The sequence below is a fragment of the Macrobrachium rosenbergii genome, chromosome 41, assembly GCF_040412425.1.
Source record: "Macrobrachium rosenbergii isolate ZJJX-2024 chromosome 41, ASM4041242v1, whole genome shotgun sequence".
NCBI lineage: Eukaryota > Metazoa > Arthropoda > Malacostraca > Decapoda > Palaemonidae > Macrobrachium > Macrobrachium rosenbergii.
In genome coordinates this window covers 11392881-11417140 of record NC_089781.1, presented here as the reverse complement: position 1 = coordinate 11417140, position 24260 = coordinate 11392881, and the positions used below count along the sequence as shown (strand labels likewise).

General features: G+C 35.8%; 1 protein-coding gene across 3 annotated transcripts in view; it reads right to left on the bottom strand.

Annotated features, from left to right (window-relative positions):
- The window catches only part of spas (spastin), a 180325-nt gene that overhangs the window by 37422 nt on the left and 118643 nt on the right, over positions 1-24260 (bottom strand). Inside the window, exon 1 of one of the 3 annotated variants that reach the window (XM_067083969.1) lies at positions 15714-15786. The exons of the other annotated variants lie outside the window; for them this stretch is intronic. The gene's annotated coding sequence lies outside the window, so the exon portion shown is untranslated. Of the gene's footprint in view, positions 1-15713; positions 15787-24260 lie in introns of those variants that run through there. 3 annotated transcript variants of the gene reach the window in all.

The following is a 24260-nucleotide window of genomic DNA, read 5'->3' as shown; positions in this document are numbered from 1 at the left end:
AAACAGAGATATATGACAATTTTTGTCCGCCTCCGCCAAACCTCAGTTTCGCTGATACGTGGTCAGCGAGGGCATTTCAAGGCCAGCTGGGTCAAAAACAACAACGATGGTCATCTCAACCAGTATCACTGGACAGTATAGATAGCCCATGGGATAGGCAAAGCGGAACATATCTCCACCGCCCCCCCAAAGCATCTTAACTCTCAGGCCAACGAAATTGCTTGTAACGTATTAAAAAAATTCATTTTAAAGAAACAAGTGGGCCCCGTAATTCTGGTAAATTATTTTTCTCTCCTAAATGATAAATAGTTTATTTAACCTGCAGAGGCACTGAAAAAAATCTAATCCCGTAACCTATAAATAACTGCTAAAGCTATTCCTAGCGAACCACCCACACAAATTTTGAGTGTTAATACATCCAACACATTATGGTATGATTATTATTTCATTAAGAGCACAAAGAAAGAAAAATCATTAAGAACAACCAAAATTTACGCGACGCTGTTTCTCTAGAAAACGAAGTACATTAAATGACAGATCTCAGGTAAAGCCATAAACAAGGGATTAGCATCGAGGGTGAGATTTAAAAGGATAAAATAGATCTGGCAGATCTATTTACCTGGCCACACCCTGGCGATCTTAGAACGTTTGAAAGACTATAATTTTATTATTTTATCCAGGATTAGTGGGAAATGATCTGTGTAGGGGGATAATTTTTGTACCGGTACCTTTGTGAATTTGGGAAACTACATCTAAACTTTGGAGTCGCATGTTGTAAAGGGATAGATGTGCTGCTTTGAATATGTGAGAAAAATCTTCAAAATGTTTCAAGTAACTGGAAGAAAATGTGCCTGAGAATGGGGCGAGGAGGCCTGTCATAACTGAAAGCTCCGGCACGTGAGATGATTGGTCTGAATGGTAAATTATCTTTGTGAGTGTTAGGAAGGCCATCAAAGTACTGTGGTTTTGGATTAATTATTTCAAATTTCTCCAGTAATTCAATGCTCTTTTTGTCTTTACCAATTAATCTTACTTTTTTTAAAATTCTGTACGAATGTTTTGGAAGGGATTTCTAGTTAATTTGTCATATGCGTTTGTATCACCGAGGAGCTGGTTGATTTTGTCAACATAAAACTCTTTGTTCATAATCACGATTTTGCCGTCTTTGTCAGATCTATAATTATAACGATATCTAATTCCTGTAGCCAGCGAATGGCTCTCATATATCTACGGGGAACAGGATATTTCTGGTTAAGGTCCGCTACTGCATTTATCTTTCCGGCTGTAATTTCTATCCGCTATGAATTTGTCAACTGCAGCTATAAAATCTAGATTATCGCTCAGCATCAAATTCAACGCTGAATGGGAAACAAATTCCTTTTCATGTTTTGACAGCCACAGCATTTTGTTCCTAAGAGCCTTACATATTCGCTCCCCGGAATTCCTGGAAAAAGAATTTGAACTAATCCGTAAGCAGTTTTCATCCTTAAAGTATCCTAATCATAAAAGGCAAACATTATTCTAAACTTTGGTTTTTTTTTTCTTCTTTCTCTGAAAAGGAGCAGCCGGTCAGGTTCGTTACCTTCCATTCCCATGCAAGTATTTTCTTCTTCCAAAAGTGCCCAGAGAAACATTTCCCTGTTTGAAATCCAGGGCATAAAAGGAGAAAATCCTGGGATATGATTCTCAACCCTTGGCATCAAGGATGAAGAATATGTCCGGTATATACATATAAAAAAATGTTTCTTTCAAGTGGAAAAACGATAGAAGACTATATCATCATAAATAAAATAAAAGAAAATTCCCCTCTAACTAATATGAGTCCCCTTATTAAGAACAATTTTTAATCACTTAGCCCATGTGAAACTGAAATTCAACGACTCATGACAACAGAAAATAAGTTGGAACCACGAGGTTCGTTCCACAGACTGCAAACCAAGAAACTATTCAATAAATAAAGTATGGACGGGAACAATGAAAAGAGTAAATAATTTCCTTTTTTTTTAGCAGCATTCATATATATTCATGATTTCTGCGTCTACTCGGTGACGTAACGTCATCGTTAATGAAGACAAGCCGATTTCACACTTGAGGAGAAAATTGGGGAGAAAAGTCCATTTTCTGAAATGGAAGGACTGGGGGCATCGTACCACACTTCATTTAAATTCCTAAGTCAAAGTCTTTCCGCATTTAAGCCTTTTTAGGGAAAGCTCTGGGGATCATTCTTCCTCCCAGTTGTTACAAAATACAGTAAAATTAAGTTTTCAAGCATGCGAGATCAGAAGTTATTTAATATAAAAAAGTACCTTCATTTTTTTGTAGAAACAAACGCAATTTGAAAATTAAGTTTTCAAGTATGCGAGATTAGAAGTTATTTAATATAAAAAAGTACCTTCAATTTTTTGTATAAACAAACGCAATTTGAAAATTAAGTTTTTTATGGAGACAAAAGCAATTTGAAAAGATTTATGGTGCCGCAATGTGTTTCTTCTCCAACAGAGGGAAAGAAATAAGCAGTATGCATACACTACGGGTATACACACATGCGCTCACTTTCGTATACTTTACGGAAAACCAAAATTTATTTATGTAACTGAGGGAACAGTCAAATTACATTTACAAGCATCAAGAAACCAATTATATAATCTCATTAATTACCTAGACGCCGAACATGATTAGAATTATTTTCACAGACATTTTCAAAAATCAAGACTCCACCAAGAATGAAAACAAATGAGAAATTAAGGTAATATTACATAGAGAGAGAGAGAGAGAGAGAGAGAGAGAGAGAGAGAGAGAGAGAGAGAGAGAGAGAGAGAGAGAGAGAGAGAGAGATGCGATGTTGAAACACTGGCACTTATGATTCGTTAAAATTCACTTGTCCCTTTTTAAAAAAAAATCTACGAAATATTTCAAAAGAAAATGAAAAAAGACCTTCACCTCTTAAATTTCTGTTCCTTTTTGAGCTCACCGAAACAAAGAAACAAACTCGCAATTCAAAAGCAATCCCTTTGATGTTTCTGATTTTGCTTTATCATTTTCTTAGTTTACCTTCTCCTCTTGCAAACAAAATCACGTAAAATGAGGAAATTTCTTTGGCACTCGAACTATTTCGTTTTTTCGTATCTCGATACTTTTAAAGGTGTTATCAAATATACGATCTTATTATACACTAACAATTTTCTCCTCACAAAACTTCCTCTAATACTGTATTACCTCCAGGAAAATACCTGACCCTTTAAAACCTGCTTTCCAGCTTGTATACAAAACAGTATTATGCAAATTTGCCTGCCTTTCAATTCTGGTGGTCTGGCCTCTGAAATACACTCTCAGTTGTAAGATGCGATTTTATGAAGATGATACTCATGTGAGAAGCGAAGACGGGAAATCTCATATTGTTTCTATCTTCCCAGGTTTGATTTACCCGTCAATTGCATATCAGTAACACCAACATGCATTAGAAAATATACTGATTATAACTATTAAGAGAGTTGACTTAATATGTAGGGGCAGAGTTATTTATCATTTTTTATAGTTTTTAATTGCTATTAGATAACAAAAACAATTTACATTCACTTAAAGAATTTACTTACTTTCCAAGCAATTGGGACACATGAAAACGTTACTAATAGTGAGAGAAACAATAATTCCTCAAAACCTCTGTGTCCTCAATCCCTCTAGAAATCGGTAGTTTCATTTACTGACGCAATATCTCATACATTCAGAGGCAGATCAAGAGCAATCTAGCTACAAGACTTTTTACAGGCACAATGTAAACGGCCAGTGCAAATGACAACTCTTACAACATTGTATTGTGAATATTATTCAATTCTATGGCGTTCACTGGATAGCACGAACACAGTCACGGCTGTCAAAAGAGGTCTATGAAATCCGACAGAGAAATGAGTGCCCCATGATCTGGGTGAATTGACTGGCAGGGCAGGAGAGACGTCACATCCATACATCACTGTAACCATTCTGTTTGTAACCAAAATCCCTCGAGGTAAACTCAAAAGTGTGTTTTCAAAAAAAAAAAAAAAAAAAAAAAAAAAAAAAAGTCTACTAAACCTTTTGCGAAATCTTTCTCAGTAACAGAAAACAAACAAACAGAATCAAACAGAAAACCACATGTTCGGAGGACAAAAAAAAAATTTGCATCTATTAGCTCTCTCTCTCTCTCTCTCTCTCTCTCTCTCTCTCTCTCTCTCTCTCTCTCTCTCTCTCTCTGGCAGCACCTTTTCCCACGCAAAATCAGGTGATTAAATATTCCCTTCGGAATCATCCAGTCTCCACCAGCAAATTCGTCAATATTCCTCTTCCGGCAAACAAACTTCTCTTACACAAGTACACCTCAGTACTCGCCAAAACACTCCAGACCGCTCCGAGCAAAGGACGTGAGTACTCGCTCAATCACGAGCACACTTTGGTACTTGCATTCAGCAGACAACTTACAGTACTCGCACAAGTACACTCTAGTAACGAAGTGCAGCAACGAAGAGTTCCATAAACTGTTCGCCTTTCTACATTAAATTCATTCCCAGTTTTGGGGTATTTTCATGGTTTCAAGTCTCAGTCTCTCTCTCTCTCTCTCTCTCTCTCTCTCTCTCTCTCTCTCTCTCTCTCTCAACTGGAGTCCCACTATGTCCCCAACGTTCTATTTTTATGCAAATTTGTTCTACCTTCAAAATTGGGCCCTAGAGTATTTTTCTTTTTCCTTTGAGGCTTTGGAACGGAGTAAAACATCTCACTGACTAACTAACAGCGAGGCAGAGTCGGAAATGACACCTTACTTCTGCTAATGTTCCGGTTCATTCCTCTTTAATGAAACGAAAAACTACTTCCTATTTCCACAGTACATTTGCACACATTAAACTCATCAGCAAATCTTCTAGACTTCCCTGATTCCATATACGATAGCTTAAGAAACAAAACATTTCTGAGAGAGAGAGAGAGAGAGAGAGAGAGAGAGAGAGAGAGAGAGAGAGAGAGAGAGAGAGAGAGAGAGAGAGTAAAATTAAGGATTAAACCCTATTTTTCCTATCTTATATTTATTTTGTCCTATCTTTTATTTTACTCTGGCTAACCACTTATTTACTTTTACATGTGTTCATCTTATCATAATTTACTTTAGGAATATACCATTCATTACTCAACATTTAATGTAGTGGTTCATTATACAAGACCCCAGTTAATTGTTATTTTCTTTTTGGGTTCATTACACAACACCCCAGTTAATTGTTATTTCCTTTTATCTGTTAATTGCTACCCAAAGCTATTCAAAACTTTAATGGCAGAGGTGCAAGTGATTTACCCCTTTATCTGTGGGTCGAGAACTTTCTAGGTAAATACCATTTGTTTCAGCAAGTTTGCGTAAATTACCTAAGGACGGTAAACGTAATCTTTCAAATATATGAAAAGTGCGTAACTTGAAATAAGAAATAAATACGTACCACAAAAATACACTTAAAATCTAAACATTAATTAACAACGCTAATACACATGCATAGTATATATCTAAATACACACACAAAACAAAGCCACTCCAACATCTTCTAAAAAACATAACAAACATCTCACAAGTCTCGAACTCTCGACCTACCCGCGCAACAACTTCTCGCTGCTGGGAGAAAGGGCGTTGGGTCTGATATGATACATGTACTATAAGCTACCGGGGTCTAAGCGATGTCAGGCAGGGCAGCCGATCGAGACTACGGTCTACCCCAAAGCCAAATCAAAAGTCCTTCAAAAAGAAGGCATCGTGCTTACCACATACAAAAATGGGAAAAAGCACGTTAAAAGAAGATGATGATGATATATATATAATATATAATATATATAATATATATATATATATATATATATATATATATATATATATATATAAAATAGATATATAAATATACTATACATATAAATAAATATATATACATATAAACAATATATATATATATATATAATATATATATATATATATATATATATATATATATATATATATATATATATATATATATATAACACTGCCCTAAAACGGAAGGCTGCATTGTCTGCAAAATTATAAAACTGAGAAAAATACCAGATATCCCCTTGTCTTATTACTGATTTTGCAGATACTGCAAATGAGACCGCTAAATACTCGTGGAAAGCATTGAAGAATCGTTCTGAAACTGCAATAACTTGTGTATTAATGTTTCATAATGCCCAATTTCGGATTTTGCAGATACTGCATATCTCAATTTTTGAAGATTTTGCAGATACTGCAGTATTTATATTTTAGGGCAATATATATATATATATATATATATATATATATATATATATATATATATATATATTAAATATAATATACATATATATATATATATATATATATATATATATATATATCATATATCATATATATACATTATATATAATTTATATATATATATATTATATATTCCATATAATTACACGCTTGCTGGATATCATATATATACGTCCTGAAACTGCATATAAGGAAAATTTGAGCATATATATATTTCATATATATAATAATTATCTCTCTCTCTCTGGATATATATTATTATATGTATGTGGATACCTTACGTCCTGGGAAACTGCATAAGGATACATAGCACTTGTGGGTTTCATTACAATACATACTGGATATATATTATATATATATATGTATATATACATATATATATATATATATATATATATATATATATATATATATATATATATATATATATATATATATATATAGAGAGAGAGAGAGAGAGAGAGAGAGAGAGAGAGAGAGAGAGAGAGAGAGAGAGAGAGAGAGAGAGAGAGAGTTATTGGTAATGAAATCCACAAGTGCTCAAATTTTCCTTTGCTGCAATTCCCAGGGGGGTAACGTCTGCTCCAGCAAGCGTGTAATTGCGGCGGAATGCATCTCCCAACATTTGTGAAATGCAAACACAATAAACATGAAAGGACCGTATACAACTCATTCTGGAACTAATCTCTTTGACATTTCGAAACATGAACACCACATCATTATGATCAAATTTTCCCTGAAAAACATGAGAGAGAGAGAGAGAGAGAGAGAGAGAGAGAGAGAGAGAGAGAGAGAGAGAACGGTCCTCTATTCAGGGACGAAGTAAATTTTACTGATTTAACATGTACAAGATTACAACATATTTAGATAATAAAAAGCTCCCTTATGCATAATGTTCCAACGATACATGAGTACCGTTCACCATCTTTCCTTTACAGTATGTCACGTTAACTTGACATCACGTGCACTTTCGAGCAAGCACTACTGAGTACCAGACGATGCTGGAGATTCTCTCGTCCCGAAATTACTTTCAAGAGTATCAAATTGCCTGAGGAGCCCTTGACAGCACTTGTACTGTTGTCCCCCCTTAACACGGCACTCTGGAGATTAAAATTCTCTCTCTCTCTCTCATGCACACATCTACCAGTATGCCCATTTCCTCAGGTCCTTCAAAGGCCTTTAGGTATATTTCCCTCGTTAATACCTTTATTTCTCTCTCTCTCACTGCAAGAAACGGGGATGTCCCCTACGGCTGTAGTCCCCAACCGTACAAAAATTATTATACAAATCTATTCCATCTTCATCCGTGGCTCTCGGCACGTTTCTCATTTCTTTCCCGCACTATTTTAACACCTGGAAATCCAGGTACAAAGAAAAGGGTCCCTAATAACTTGAGAGTACTTTTGCACCTTACCTGGACAGTTCTCTAAAATATGATGTAAATTTCTCTACCTTTTTCAGTAAAACCTGTAACTCACAAGGACTAATGACGTCCTTCTAAGTGCACTAAAATTAGTGGGCTAAAATATTACATTTACATATTAGGATTAATGGATGATGTAATGAGCGCTCAGAAGGAGTGTCACACCTATTCATCGATGCCAAAAAAAGAATGTACTCAGAAAAATCACTCTCACTGTATTACATCAAAAGAAGAGAACTAAATAAGGTTTCTCATCAAAATTTTGGTTTCCTCATACGGCTGACTCGCTCTCAACAGTACGTCTGTGGATGAGTATATTCTGCACCTAAAAAACACGCTCAACTTCTTAGATACATAATCATCCGAGTGATCACTCGAAGTTCAGGTGGCTTAAAATTCTGCCCGCTGACCAAATGCCTCAGATATATCAAGAGCAATGACCCAAGACACCCCAGAAATCCAGACAGAGGATGTCTAAATTTTGAGAAAGGGAGATCACTAGGCAATTTTGCTTTGCGAAAACCTTAGTTATGATGGGGAAGAAAGCTTGAAGATTAAAGCAAGTCCAATTCCATGGCAACCGATGCCAAGCCTATGGAAATTTTATACTTTATACCCCAATTGCTTGATAACCCGTAATGGGTCATTTATATATGCAAACAAAAACAATTACAGAAATAATTTATACTAGTCTTTCCATTTATTCAAGGATTTGCTTGCACATTTCTAACAATTATACCCGATCCTCATACTTCTTTCTCCTTTACTTAAAGCAGTTTAAAACAATTCATTCTGAATATTCATACTGTTTTGAGAATCAAAACTGTATGTCTGTTTTGAACACAATGCAAAATTCGGAATTACCAATGATTTAGTAAAAATACTAACAAAATCAAAATCCATAGGATATCCCTTACTAATGCCAGTCTGTTAAATATCAAAAAGGATGAAAGACCAATATTTAATCTGCAGTCAGGAAACAAACGCAAGAAAATTATCAAATATATCAAGCAACAACCAGACTAAAACAAATATATGCAAAAGATTCTTCCCGAAAGAGAGAGAGAGAGAGAGAGAGAGAGAGAGAGAGAGAGAGAGAGAGAGAGAGAGAGAGAGAGAGAGAGAGAGAGAGAGAGAGAGAGCTCCTAAGCTCGTCAAATATATTCCCTGAAATGGATAAGGTAATTACTGTTCTCTCATCCTTTTATTTACTTATATAAATAGCAGGAACATATCAACAACAGCCGGAGCGTATAATAATGAATTTCTACCAAAAATGCAGAGAGAGAGAGAGAGGTGTAGCCAAGTCTTGTATTTATTTACTTATTGTTCTGAACTCTTATCTCTCATAGAATCCAAGTCCACCCCCAACAAAAAGAAATTCTACGCATTTACTACGTGGGACACATTAAGCTCATGTGAGTGTGTAACTAATGTTTGCATGTGTCACGCTAACCTGCAGATGAAAGACATCGACCTTCTGTTTTCCTTGTTGGCAACGCAAGAGAGAGAGAGAGAGAGAGAGAGAGAGAGAGAGAGAGAGAGAGAGGCTTTGGCGCCGGCATCACTAGGCAAGCAGACACTGCAACGCCCTTATGACAACCGTCTCTTCCTTCCCCCCTACCCCTCACTGACAGACACACAGCAACAATCCAGGTCGTTTCTTGACTGTCGTTGCCAACGCTGTCGCTGTTGGTCATGGCGAGGTAAATAACCGTGTCGTTTATAATATGAAGCATTCATTGCAGACGGCAGTGATCAGAGACTTATGTAACAACTGCAATACTTAAGAGGCCATCGATAATTTTTAATGATCATTTGACGATTTTACTGAAAGTCACACGACGGGAGCGCGAGATTTTTCCAAGGCTGTAAATTCATGCATACACCGAACAGAGAAACAGACGGTCAAAGGGTCTCCATTAGCGACAGCCACTCCATCCCGTAAATTCCAATCAGGCAGATCCCTCCACAAGGAATAGCAGCATTCCTTTGATGTGCAGATTTGGCAAGGAACCACAATAACGCAATTTCAACCTTAGTTCGCCGGCGCTGTCGCTCTTCACGGCATGCACGAATGTGAATCAATAATAATGGAAGGCACTGCATGTCAAACCTATGGAAAATATGTATTTACATCAGTAACTATTCCTTTCCGTCGCCATTTTTTCCCTTGCTTACTCCGCAAGATTTTACTACTAGAAATATTGAAGAAAACCCCGAATTTTAAAACGAACAACAATCTTTACATAGACATAACACCATACACTTCCAGATACGAACACGTACTTATACACACACACACACACACACACACACAGAGAGAGAGAGAGAGAGAGAGAGAGAGAGAGAGAATATCTGACTGCAAACGTCGCTGACAAGAACTTCCACCACAAAGCAAGCGCACCCACACTTCCACAAAACTGCAGAGAATCAATGACGGCAGAGGAAGAAGTGCGAATAAAGCACCACGTCTACCCTTCCGGACCACACTAACAAGATCCAATATTTGATAACCTCAGCAACCATGTGACGAAGTCAAAAACAAAGGATTAAGAGTGCATTGCACCAGACATTGTCCACAGACGGTAATTTTAGGCTTAAGAACCTCTCAAAATCACTAGCATACTGAAAAGAAAGTGCAACAACAAAAGCTACAGTAATCATGAAGAAATTGTGGAGGGTACTCCAGATACGAAACGAACACAGCTTTCCATCATCCTAGCCCCAAGTCCATCAGCAAGCACCAAGGACACTTCCCTGGATTTCCACGACGCCCGGCGCAAGGTCACGACACAAAGAGATGTTTTGCCTCCTCGCATTTCGCGTTGCCACTAAAACCGGAGGAGCCAAAACTAACAGGCTGAGCAAACTGCGATAACCCAAACGTTCCACGTTTTATCGCACTTTCCAAGCTGAGAATGTAATTAAAACGAGAGTTTAAGCCACTTTAATTCTTCTAATTAACAAACCATTTGCATACTGCATTAGCCAAGTTAATTTGCGGATGTATTGTCGTTGTGTCCTGAGGCAGCAATTACTTGCTCGTAAAACTATCTGGTATTTCCTTATATCTCTCTCTCTCTCTCTATCTCTCTACAGCAGAATGTTTGGACAATCATGCTGCTTCTCTTTAAATGGTTAAATTAGCCGATCGACTAATAATGTTCTTAATCAATGAAATCCATGCAGTAAATTTCTTAAGGTTTCAAGAGCCATTGCGCGTGAACAATACCGCGTCTAATCGATTATCTAGATTTATACCCAAGCTATTAAAACTGCTTAACTGGATTAGGCAGCAATCCGTGTGATATCCTCCATTGGCTATTATAACCATGACATATTTGGACAACACAGATAGATTGTTATAGATAATAAAAAATTATTTCATGAATGTTGCATGCTACCAGCTTCCATCCAAATCATACTTGGATGTGTGGATGGATGAATACTGAGTATTTACTTGAACCAAGAAGGACTTTTGAACGCCAGAATGAAAAGTTATTAATAAGAGATATAATGAGAATAGAATAGAATAACATAGGATACAGAATTTAGGCCAAAAGCCAAGCTCTGGGACCTATGAGGTCATTCATCGCTGAAACGGAAATTGACAGTAAAAAGGTTTGAAAGGTGTAAAAGGAGGAAAACCTCGCAGTTGCACTAAGAATCAATTATGAGAGGGTGAAAAGTAAGACTGAAGAAAGAGTATGAACGGAGGTACTGTAAAAGGAATGAAAGGAGTTGCAGCTAGGGGCCGAAGGGATGCTTCACAGAACCTTTAGTAATGCCTACACACCCTACAGTACAAAGCAGCGGTGCACTGACGGCGCTACCCCACTCCGGGGGATATAATGAGAACGATGGATTTTGTGAAATTAATATAAAATACTGTGAAGAAATTTTATAAAAACACTCAAAATACTTTATTACTAACTCCGACTGCCTTTAAAATATGAAGTCATAAGCAATTAGCTTCAGATACTTGGATAATACCTTTACCTAGACTGTACATTCACTCAAGCAATATAAGCAGCTTCAAAGCACGCCTATGATAGTATTAAATTAAAAGGTACCAGTCTCCATCTCAAAAGTAAACGTGACTTTGAAAATATATCTAATTAGAGAGAGAGAGAGAGAGGGGGGGGGCTTTATATAATTTATTATATCTAAACTGACCTACCAAACTTCAAGTTTTGCATCGCTAAATGACCTTTCACGAAATCAATTACCTTTGTGATGGAAGACAAACTAGTAGAGCCTATCTTCACCCTCGATAACAGGCGGACAAGAAAAGAACTATGAATCCAGTAGTAGCTACTATCGATCAAAATGAATTAAGGAAAACCCTTGAAACTACTACCAAACTATGCCGTCCCCATTTTCCTGATAATCATAAAACTAAGATTTACTCGAAAGGATGCCCAGAAAACGAGATAATAAAGAAGGAAGCAGAGATAAGGAGGTACGTAAAAATGTTCGACCAGAGTCAACGACCATATCTGAAAAGTCTGAGGCCAATGCACCCATAAACTTAAAATAAATATCCACAAATGAGACAGGACACTTAAGGGCTAAAAGCTTCACCCCTTCTTCGTAACGATTGTCACGTTGAAATCAGAATTTACTTTTTTAGTTCAAACTTTTAACATCAACTATTTACGGAGGTTGTTATATCTGAAATCTACTAAATCTTAAATCCTTTATAAAATCAATAAAGATAGCAGATCCCTAGAAAAGGGTCCGCATACATATTGATCCTCCAAAAAGCATACTGTTCACAATCCGCTTGTAGTCAGAAAGCTAAATCAATGACATGGATGACTTCCAGACACAGAGAGAGAGAGAGAGAGAGAGAGAGAGAGAGAGAGAGAGAGAGAGAGAGAGAGAGAGAGAGAGCACTACCACACTCGAAGAAACGTTCCATGGTGCCTCGTTTGCAACTTCGTGAGCTGCTGCACTCCTGGAGGGGCAAATCGAAGGTCGTTCACCCCCAGCAAAATATCACGACATTCACGGAGCTTCTCAAAGGTTTGGCAACAAAACCGGCTCTCTTGGCGATGACAACGACGTCGCCCGCTACCTAAACACAAGGCACGGAGTCTGGCTCCACTTGGTGCCACTGCTGGTCCATTGCATGCAAGTTCTAATGCAAGGTCAGGAAATGGTATTCAGTGCATATTTCTCACTACATAGTTTACTTCTTTACTGAAGTAGGTTCCATAAAAAAAATTCTAACTCCATTTACGGATGTCTATTATGAGCAAGGCCTCCTTGCCCCGTGCTGGCACAAGATCAGATCGATCTAAAACGAAAACAGTTACGGTCCCATAATTAGTGTTTTTATTACTGAGACAAGTCCAATAACAACTGTTTTACATTCACTCTATTGGCTTTTTGGGGTTGACTCTGACGCTAGGCTGCTTGTAATACAAACACTGTATGTTGCAAGTTCTCAGCATTAATTTTTGGAGTGAGGCTGGTAGCCCCATGCCCATGGTTTCCGGTTAGTGGATCTCTTTAAAAAATCCATCATGGCGTCTTCACGAGTCAAATAAGGAAAGGAGAATTAAAACTTACTTTAAAAAAGGCAGGCAGGTAATGTAAAAAAAAATCAATCAATCAAGAAAATAAACCACTCAAACTTTCTGCGTGTGAGACTACAGTACATGCTGTGCAATACTGCCGAATTAATCACAGAATTATCAGTGAAACACGATACACAGACGACGTCATTATTCAAATAAACCTTAGCCATGGCCATCCAACAAAGCACTATAGAGTCAAAAAGTTCTGCAAAGCTACCACAATGCGTCAACAGTACCATTAGTAAGTCTACGAGTTATATTTCTTTGCAGTGGAAGCTATGGGGTGAGTTTTTGTTGAATTACATTCAAAATTGCTTCTTGGAGTTCACGTCATTTTTTAATTGGTTAAATATTCATACCCGAGCCTGAATTATCTTGAAACGCCAATATCTATCACCACTGTCATGGAAAAAATAATATTCTGGACATTATTTGAACCAGTGCTGAGCGTAAACATTTTTTTTTCTTGCCCGTGCTGGGACACATCATGCGGTTACAATATTCCCAATATAGTTCCTTCAACCTTTCTAAAGATCAATACTCCATTACAAAACAGCATGGCCCAAGTTCAGTGACCTCCCGTGACGTCAAAATAAAAATTGATCGGGCATCAAGGTCACTGACGTCATATGCAGACTAGATGGCACCAACCAGAACATGCAAAGCCTGCTAACATCCAAAATTAAAATTACTAACGAGGCCTCTCTTTGGGGGCGCAAAGTTGATGAAAGATAACACACGAGTTACCTTTTCTCCAAAGTCAATCCTATTTCACAGGGAACGGCTTATTTGTGAAACTTGACAACTATTATTATCTTTATGGTTTTCACAATAAACAAAAATATTTATCTACAATATAAAAAAACATGATTTGAAAGTCATCTAAAGTATAAAAATTTATGAGAAAAAATCTGATTGTAAAAGTACTTTTGGTAGGTAAGCAGAAATGCACAAAGTTAAACCTAGAGAAATAGTGAGCTCTATATCATGGAGATTTTTCATTACAGAAAAAAGAGAGGCTAAGTTTAGTCTTAATCTGATGATATAATTGAACGAGAAGCAAAACGCTACAGGAATAACGCTGATGGGATTTCTTCATAGGTGGAAAAAACTTGCCTCTAGAATGAGTAAAAGGTGAAAGATTCAAAGACACAACTGGCTGATCTACGCAGCAGAAAACAAGGGGAAGATCGATATTTGAGCAGCTTGGAAAAGAAGAGAACTTTTTTCTTAATACGAATTTCTAATTCTGTTGCCATCAAGGAGACTATCTTAGTTGCATGCAATCTTCAACATCAAGAGCATAAATAACAGAATCCGGTGACTTATATATAAACATTAGCTGCAACACTGAAAGCGCGCATCACTCTGTGCATAAAAGCAACTACACAGAAGAAACTGTAGGTTGTGACCTTCTCCAAATGCTTTTCGTCACCTGAATGATATGAAATTTGTTTTGGAAGAGACCTAAAACCTGAAAATTCAGTTTTTTAATGTACAGTGTAACACTAGTCTCTATAAGAACCACAACCAACGAGTTTACATTTATTAAATACCTTTCCATCCTTTTCAAATAAGAAAACCTATATGGGAACGTTTTCTTGTGTAAAACATCAATGTATCTACACCACCACAAGTAGAAATCGAATAAAGAGTTGGGAGCGTCAATATAACACTGAAAATGCTGCGAGGCACTTTTAACAAATCATTAAAAGTACATTGGTAAATCCCGTAATTACTCGACTAAATGCATTAATTTAGGTTTTCAAATAAATCACTTTTTCTTTCCTTATTCAAGTGTCACTTGAGGCTTCAATTTCATTAACCCTCCCCCAAAAACTTTTTTCATCCAAGTCTTTTTGTTATGATTGTATCTTCTCCTGGCATTAAAAATTAATTACTTTTTTTACCTTTACTTTCAGTGGGTTCTCAAGCTCTGATGGTCCCACTACAAAGTATGAAACGTATATAAAACTTCATCTCATTTCCGCTTAGCAAAATATTTCACAACGGACGATAATCTGCTGGAAAACTCATTATATTTCTAAATCGAATTAAACTTTAATGGTTGATGCATCAACAATGGGAATATAGAACCTGTTTAAAAATTCAAGCCTAAAATTTTATAAAGTTAATAAATGAGCAAATCCATGTTCCATTAAACAAAAATGGTGTTCACCACGCATTAGCATAGTTGAGCAAAATTAATTGGGTTACTCCAAGTCCTCATATTCTCATTATGAGCAGAACGCATATTAAACCGTATTGATGTTCATTATAAAGGAATTTTCCGTGTGCATGAGCAGAGATTAAATACTCTAATTACCGTGGCATTTTTGACTAGTGAAACAATTTCCAGAAGCCCATTACAAGAAAATTTATGATGAATCCATACCCAAGTTGCGTCAAGATCCCGCCGGCCACCATTGTACCGGAGCTAACAAAAGATACCCCGAAATCACCAACACCATACCTGCAAAATAAATAAAACAAATGCTCGAATAAAAAAAAAGCAAGGAAAATACTGACGAAAAAATAAATCCACTCAAGTAATCAATAGTATTAAAATCAAAACAGTATCTAAAACAAACTGACGTACCACTGAGTGAACTTTAGAACTCCATTAATAGAAAATGCTAGGAATCTATTGAATATACAACATCAAATTTTATGAAATAATTATTTGGGAATCGTGTGTGTGTGTGTGTGTGTGTGTGTGTGTGTGTGTGTGTGTGTGTGTGTGTGTGTGTGTGTGTGTGCGCGCAAATATATAATGATAGATAGACGGACAGACAAGATGTTTGTTAAAAGTGCTTCAAAATGCGGTTTTCTAATTTACTTTTGTCCTATAATAAGGAAAAATAATTCTGAAAAAACTGTTCTCCCAACACAAAAAATTAAAAATGCTGTAAATAAATGTAGCAAAAGTATCAAACAATGATTAGTATAAACCTCTATTCTGGTTTGCGCAAAAACAAGGAACATGACAAAAACGCACTCACGAGCTCCATATTGATTCAGAAACTTGAGAAAACGTTAATCAAGAAATCACATTAAACCAAAAACGTAAAAACCCAAAACTCTGGACTCCAAGATGATAGAAAAGGAAAACAAGAATACAATTCATATTACAAACAACAAAAAGACAGCCTTGATTATACATACATTAGACCAGAAAATATTCGGTGCAAAAAAAATTAGCCCGATATCTGAATACTTACTCACATTCATTTAATTAGACACAGTTCGTTCAATACGATCCCTTCTACATAGGGTGCCCGACTAAATCTCTCATTAATGCAATTAATCCTGACTGTCTGCAGTAAATTAAGTGAGCCAAAGCTGACCCCGCCCAAATCCATCTCTCTCTCTCTCTCTCTCTCTCTCTCTCTCTCTCTCTCTCTCTCTCTCTCTCTCTCTCTCTCTCTCTCATATTTTTCTGCATGATATCTTACATACTGGGACTTTTACTCTCTCTCTCTCTCTCTCTCTCTCTCTCTCTCTCTCTCTCTCTCTCTCTCTCTCTCTCTCTCTCATATTTTTCTGCATGATATCTTACATACTGGGACTTTCTCTCTCTCTCTCTCTCTCTCTCTCTCTCTCTCTCTCTCTCTCTCTCTCTCTCTCTCAAATTTTTTTCTGCATGATATCTTACATACTAGGACTTTCTCTCTCTCTCTCTCTCATATTTTCTGCATAATTCAACATTTTCTCTCTACATACAACAAAAATACCAAAAGACAGAATGAAAGGGTGGGAAAGATGAAAAGTGAGTCTCTAAACAGGAAATTCGCCGAAAATAATTCTACACACCATTCCGCACCCCATTATCCAGCAGTTAAGAATAAACCTTTTAATGATTCCCCGACCTTAAGCCCCCAGGGCATACGAGCGAGTTTCCATGAAATAAAGAGGATGTCTCTTCCAAGCGATAGCGCCTGAAAAATATTAAGAATAATCGGTGACATCCGGGGAAAAGCAGAAGGAATTATCACGTGGTACGATCGTATATCTTTAGCTTGCTTTCATTATTCTGATAAAAGATTCTTGTAATGGTCATGATGGTCTTTTGGTTTCGAAATGAAATGCTTGCTTCTAAATGGTCCGGAAAGACATTAAAGGGACCAACGCGGACTGTATTTCAAAAGTGACTTTTGAAGAGATATTTAATGTCATCATCTCAAGACAAATGACAATGTGCAACGCGCATGAATTTACGTCTATGTCAACATTTACACACACATATATGTATGTGTATATGTATATATATATATATATATATATATATATATATATATATATATATATATATATATATATATATATATATGTATATATATATATATATATATATATATATATATATATATATATATATATATATATATATATATATATATATATATATATATATATATATATATATATATATATATAAGTGCAAACATCTATACACACAGGTCCACCATTAAACCAGTAACCATGTAGCCTACATGAAACATAAACGAGGGTAACACCACACAATCCGCGAATTTTTTATTTTCAGCCCACTAGTTGAGTCTGTTAAGGTCAATGGTGAATCTACGATAAATCCGAGCTAACAGGCACGACTGAAATTATCCATATGAATCCGGCCGAGTTTAGAATTTTAGGAATAGCGACCTGAGAGAGAGAGAGAGAGAGAGAGAGAGAGAGAGAGAGAGAGAGAGAGAGAGAGAGAGAGATTTATCTTTTCACCACCACCCGAAGAGCCGCTTTAAACAACGAGTCAATAATAATTTAAATGCCAATAAGTCTTAAGAATTATATCATAAGGCTGATATACAAACGGCTTAGGGCATATAATTAACTAAATTGGCAGAATTTGACTCGAAACTCTGAACCTTTGGGTTTGGCCGGCCACTTCTATAAATATAATGAAATAAGTCACTAATTACGGTCATACATTTCCGTCCATTTGAAATTTTCAAGCAAAAATTGTCCCTGACAAATCTAAAAATAATTCCCCCAAATCATAAAATTGACCTCACAGACCTTCAATTATCTTATCCAGGTAAATCACAGGCCCTGACCTATATACAGAAATAGCAGCTACAAGCAGCGGAGACGTAAGATGATAATTGTGAAGATAATAGATGATACTTATGAAGATAATTATATGTACATCAATTTAATATGCAATATCTTTAAACCATTAAATTCAGTTAATTTCAATAAACAACATTTTACACTATAAATTGTTGATGATTTTTATAAACCAGAAAATCGGATAACCTCTGTAAACATTATTATTAAAATGACTCAACATTTTCAAGATTACGAGCGTTGAATCAATTAATTACATTTGCACTTTTACATAAGTGGCTCATCACTGCTACTGAGTAAAAAAAAAAATCTGAAAATTGTTAAATTCTAGTTAAAATTCCAGGATTTGCAACAGTTGTTAGCATATTACAATTCTGTTTGTACGAGATTTTAAGTTTCAGAAACTATATGAAGATGCCGATGAGAGAAATAACTGAAGGTACCATTAATAAGCATATATTATTATTATTATTGTTGTTGTTGTTGTTGTTGTTATTATTATAGGTAATATCCTTCCAACTCTTCGGGAGCTCACAAGAGCCCAGCTGACACTATCGTTTACTATTCTGCCAGAGGTTGTGCAAAGGACATATCATGCCACCTTCTCCTTTTCAGTATTATCTCAGCTACATGTGGAACTTACGCAATTTCCTTTATGGTGTCATTTCTAATTGTATCCTACCATATGACTCCTGATATCCTACTTAAAAAAGCTGTATTCTTAAAACGACAAAATCTTTTAAAGCCTCACTCATACCATGAATCACATCCATATAAAAATACTTTCGTATGTAATTTCACACAATTTGATTTCCAAATCTTATTCAGCCTGCCCACTGTTTGATTAGGCTTTCTCAGTCCCTCACTAAATTCCAACTCGAGAGCAGCTTTTTTTTCTCTCTCTCTTTCTTTCTTTAAATCTTCAGCTGAAAACCCTTATGGACAGAGTCAACATACTATAAACTCAAGAGGGCTCAATCAGCCTGCAGAGAGAGAGAGAGAGAGAGAGAGAGAGAGAGAGAGAGAGAGAGAGAGAGAGAGAGAGAGAGAGAGAGAGAGAGAGAGACAAATTATAGAAAAAGGTGATGCATAAATACATGTGAAATAATAGAAAATAAGACCGATACACTTGATTTCAGGAGCTGTCAACAGAAATCAGGAATTAATTTGCTCCTCGCTTACACATTTATGAGTCAAAAGGATTCCACAACAGCACTAGCCTAACTATTCCACATTTGCGTTGTAAACAAGATAAAACTTCCAACACACTAAGAAGTATTAACCCTGATACTAGAAAAAGACACACTGTTTGCAGCGGCAGTTTGCCTACTGTTGCCAGCAAAAACACCAAGGTCAGGCAAAGGAGACTGCTTTGGATATTTGAAGTTGTAGTACATTTTACGGAAGAAACATAACGGACTCACAAGTAAACATTAAGAGCTGGGAAAATAAACTTAACAGATAAGATAATTCTATCCATAAGTTTGGAATGGAATGGAATTTAAAATTTAGACCAAAGGGCAAGCGCTGGGACCTATGATCATTCAGCGTTGAATGGGATATTGAAAGTAAAAAGGTTTTAAAGTTGTAACAGGACGAAAACCTAGCAGTTGCACTATGAAACAACTTTTAGGAGAGGGTGGAAAGTAAGATGGAAGAAACAGAATATGAACAGAGATATATTAAAAGGCATGAAAGGGGTTGCCCCTAAGGGTCGAGGAAACGCTGTTAATAACCCGTAGTGCCTACAGTGTGCTGCAAGAGGTACACTAGCCCCCTATGGGATACATGAGTTTGAGATGAGAGTCAGCACCGGAAGACCACACTGGAGAACAGTTCACCAAACTTGGAAGGAGGAGTTAAAACGCTTGGATATATAAGCTCCATCATGGCACATTCGTAAACATTTCAGAAAGATACCAACATTTTGAGAAACAGAAGAATCAATACTGTCGCACCGATTATAATTGTTCTTAAACGCTTGAATGATTTAACCTCATTAATCTTTCTCCATCAGATATTTATTCATATATATATACATATATATATATACACAGTATATATATATATACATATATATATACACATGTATATAATACATACATACATACATACATATATATATATATATATATATATATATATATATGTGTGTGTGTGTGTGTGTGTGTGTGTGTGTGTGTGTGTGTGTGTGTGTGTGTGTGTGTGTGTGTGTGTAGAATATACTGGTCACTTTTACCAGACACACATGTAATTCTAATAGCCACAATGCCCTCTTAACTTCTTGAAGTTTTCCTTTTTGGATATGCTTGTAACTACAAAGCCGTAAGATCCAAACGCGAGAAGTTAAGAGGGCATTGTGGTATTAAATATATATATATATATATATATATATATATATATATATATATATATATATATATATATATATATATATATATATATATACAATATATATGTTGTGACGAAAAGAGTCCAGTGTCTGTTCTTCAAATCAAACCTGGTATCTAAGTGCTTGATATTTGATTACCAAACTTACCATTTATTCGACAATTATAGTTACCTCACAACAGCCAGACACCTGAACCCTCATCACACATACAAAACGACTGATTTCTCTAAAGGCAACAGCGATCCCTTATAAAACTTATCAATCATGAAAGAAAGCAGATTACGTTCGTTAAACAGGTGTGAGGTAAAATCTAAGGGTGTCACTCCAGTAACATTATAAAAGTTCAAGTATTTCTATTTATTTCATTTCCCTGGTTCGAGCTCACTTCAATTACTTGAAGGAAAACATCTCACTTACCACTCTATCTCTAATTCAAATCAAAATTACTGGTGAGTCAATAAAATGAAACTCTGATATAATATTTTAAATACAAAAATTTATTTCTAAATTCAAAGATTATACAGGACATTAACAGTCTCAGGGATATTTATTATTACTTGAAAACAAAACAAAATTGGATTAAATCTGAATTAATCATCAGTCAAAATTAAATCAGAAATGAATTTATTAATAAAAAAATTATTCAAATAAAATTTAAATTGTTAAGTAACAAAATTTTAATTCCCAAATGTTAAACAAAGTAAGGCAAATAAATCAATCATATAAAATGTAGATACAAAAGACACAGAAATATACTCTGCAAAAAATTAAATATCAAAAACTGTAAAGCAAAAATTAAGGCAATAGCAAACACACCACATAATTATAAAATTCTTCAAAAGACAAAGCATAAAACATATAACATGAAGAAATACTAAAAAGGAAAAAAATATCTTTACAAATAATTACTGTAAATATTATTTTTAGTGCACTAAAAACCAATAATTATATGTTACAATAACTTGGTACCAATTGCTTCGTGTCTTTAATCAGGCGCCGTTACACACACACACACACACTCAATAAAATACACTGTTCAGATAGCTCAGACACATTTACTAAGGAATTAAACAGTTAAAGGATATGAGCGACCATCGTCTACCAAAATATCAATTGCGTTACAACAGGACATTCGTAGTCTTGCGAGCGAGAGAGAGAGAGAGAGAGAGAGAGAGGAGAGAGAGGGAAACGCATCCCCCTTCAACTTTGGTCTCAGAGTGTCAGGCCCCCTTGTAAGAATTGTATGGGTGTCCATACGCAGACGGGTGGGTCGAATGTGTGAACAGGTTCTAGACGAGATCTTTATTTTAAAAAACTCTTTAAAAACCATAATTAGAGACAAAGCGGAATTACAGTTGATAATAACACTTATTATTACATAGTTTCAGAGCAGGAGAATCTTTAGTTGTTATAATAAGAATGGAAAACATCGTTTCATAGAAAATTCCTGAATGACGTTAGGCAACTTTCGTAATGGAATTTTCCACCCAACAGTGTTTTGATCGCGTCCCAATGGAATGCATTGCTTAAGCAGTTTTGAATATTGACTAACAACCACTCTCTGTCCAGAACAATCAGCCGCTGTCCCTCCTCTCTACACGCCTATCGTCCCTTCCTACAAACCATACAGAGTGTAACCATTTTACCTTACGCTAACTCTCTATGGCATATGCGCATCTGAACATAAGATTATACAGCATACAACAATACACACATACACACGGGGAGATTACTGCATTATGAAAACCACAGCATAAGAATGAATATATATATATATATATATATATATATATATATATATATATATATATATATATATATATATATATATATATATATATATCATCTCTCTTACAATGTTGGCTTCTTGGATCCTACTGCAACCTCTGCCTCCCGACTCAGACTTCTAAAGCTTAGTGTAAGTTCCAGGGTCCTTATTTCTGTGACGAAGTCCTTAGCTCATGCCAATGGCCATGGTCAACTACCGAAGACTCCCATCAGTTTTTAATGGCCATACCCAATGTTCCACTGGTAGTCCCCCAAAAGTATACAACGATAAACCACTAAACAAATAAGTATACTTCTACTTTGCATTAAGAACAGTAAGTTAAAAAAAGGTAATTTATCGCAACCGTATATTCCAGTATAAAATATAATGTTAGTACCGTATCCATTCTGATGCAAATGATCTGTAAATGAAACAGCGTTGGGTGTCAAATTATGCACCATTGTTAATCGTAAAAAATTCACCTTAATACCTATATCAACAAACATATCAAAACACAATGTATACCCTACATTCAATACAATGACCCGGACGTATAAAAACAAAGTATTTCACAAGAGAAAACACAAAATTAAGGGTCATGTAGTGAAACTTCGAAAAGTTTAAAACAGTGCATAAACCCTTCACAAGAAGGCTTACAAAAGCAAAGCAAAATCCACTGCAAATTATCTCCTAGGCATCCAATAAAACTTGAATATCATAGCACTTAAATACCTTTACTTTCTGAACATGGGTAACAACATTTCAGTTCGTGAAAACTGTCACTAACAACAAACATTTACCTTCTAAATAAGACGAATGATCTTTCCTATAAAGTATTGTCTTATGCGTTAACCAATTCTTTTCTTTGCGTATTTAGATATACTCAGGACTCATTAACATGCAAATAAGACCGACTTCGAATCTGCCTTGCAGTACTACCTTGTAATTGCATTCCAAGGACCTTTAATTGTTGCATGCCATGGGCAAACATGACTAGGATAATTCTCTCTCTCTCTCTCTCTCTCTCTCTCTCTCTCTCTCTCTCTCTCTCTCTCTCTCTCTCTCTCTCTCTCTTACCAGTGAGCGATTATCACATTACCACAGCACTAGGTCGTAATTGGAACCTATCACTATTTTGCCTCTTGGTCAAAAAGAATTAATATTCGATGCGAACATTTACTAATTACCCGTACAACTGAATTACATGAACCAAATGCTTTTTCTTTTTTACGACTTGGGTTTGTAAACACTCACGGCCTAAGCACGACCAAATGACGAAAAGGAAGTTGTGCGGCGAATGTTAAAAATGGAAAAATAAATCAACATAAAAAATATAAGGGTACAGTAAGGAGGGTCCACTTTTAATTAATAATAATTATAACACAAGTTTAGATGTGGAGAAATATCCACAACTGCAATATAGGCGGCCGGGAGATGCAAAAATCTCCCATGATCACGCAGCACCGCAAATTAAAAAGATCACAGACAGACATGACGTAATCGGAAACGATTGCAATTTGGCTTTGAGAGCTATAAAATATAGTTACGTACGCAGTTAAAGTGAAAACACACACAATATATATATATATATATATATATATATATATATATATATATATATATATATATATATATATATATATATAAATATATATATTATATATCGAATCAATCTTGAAGCAAACAATTACAATGAA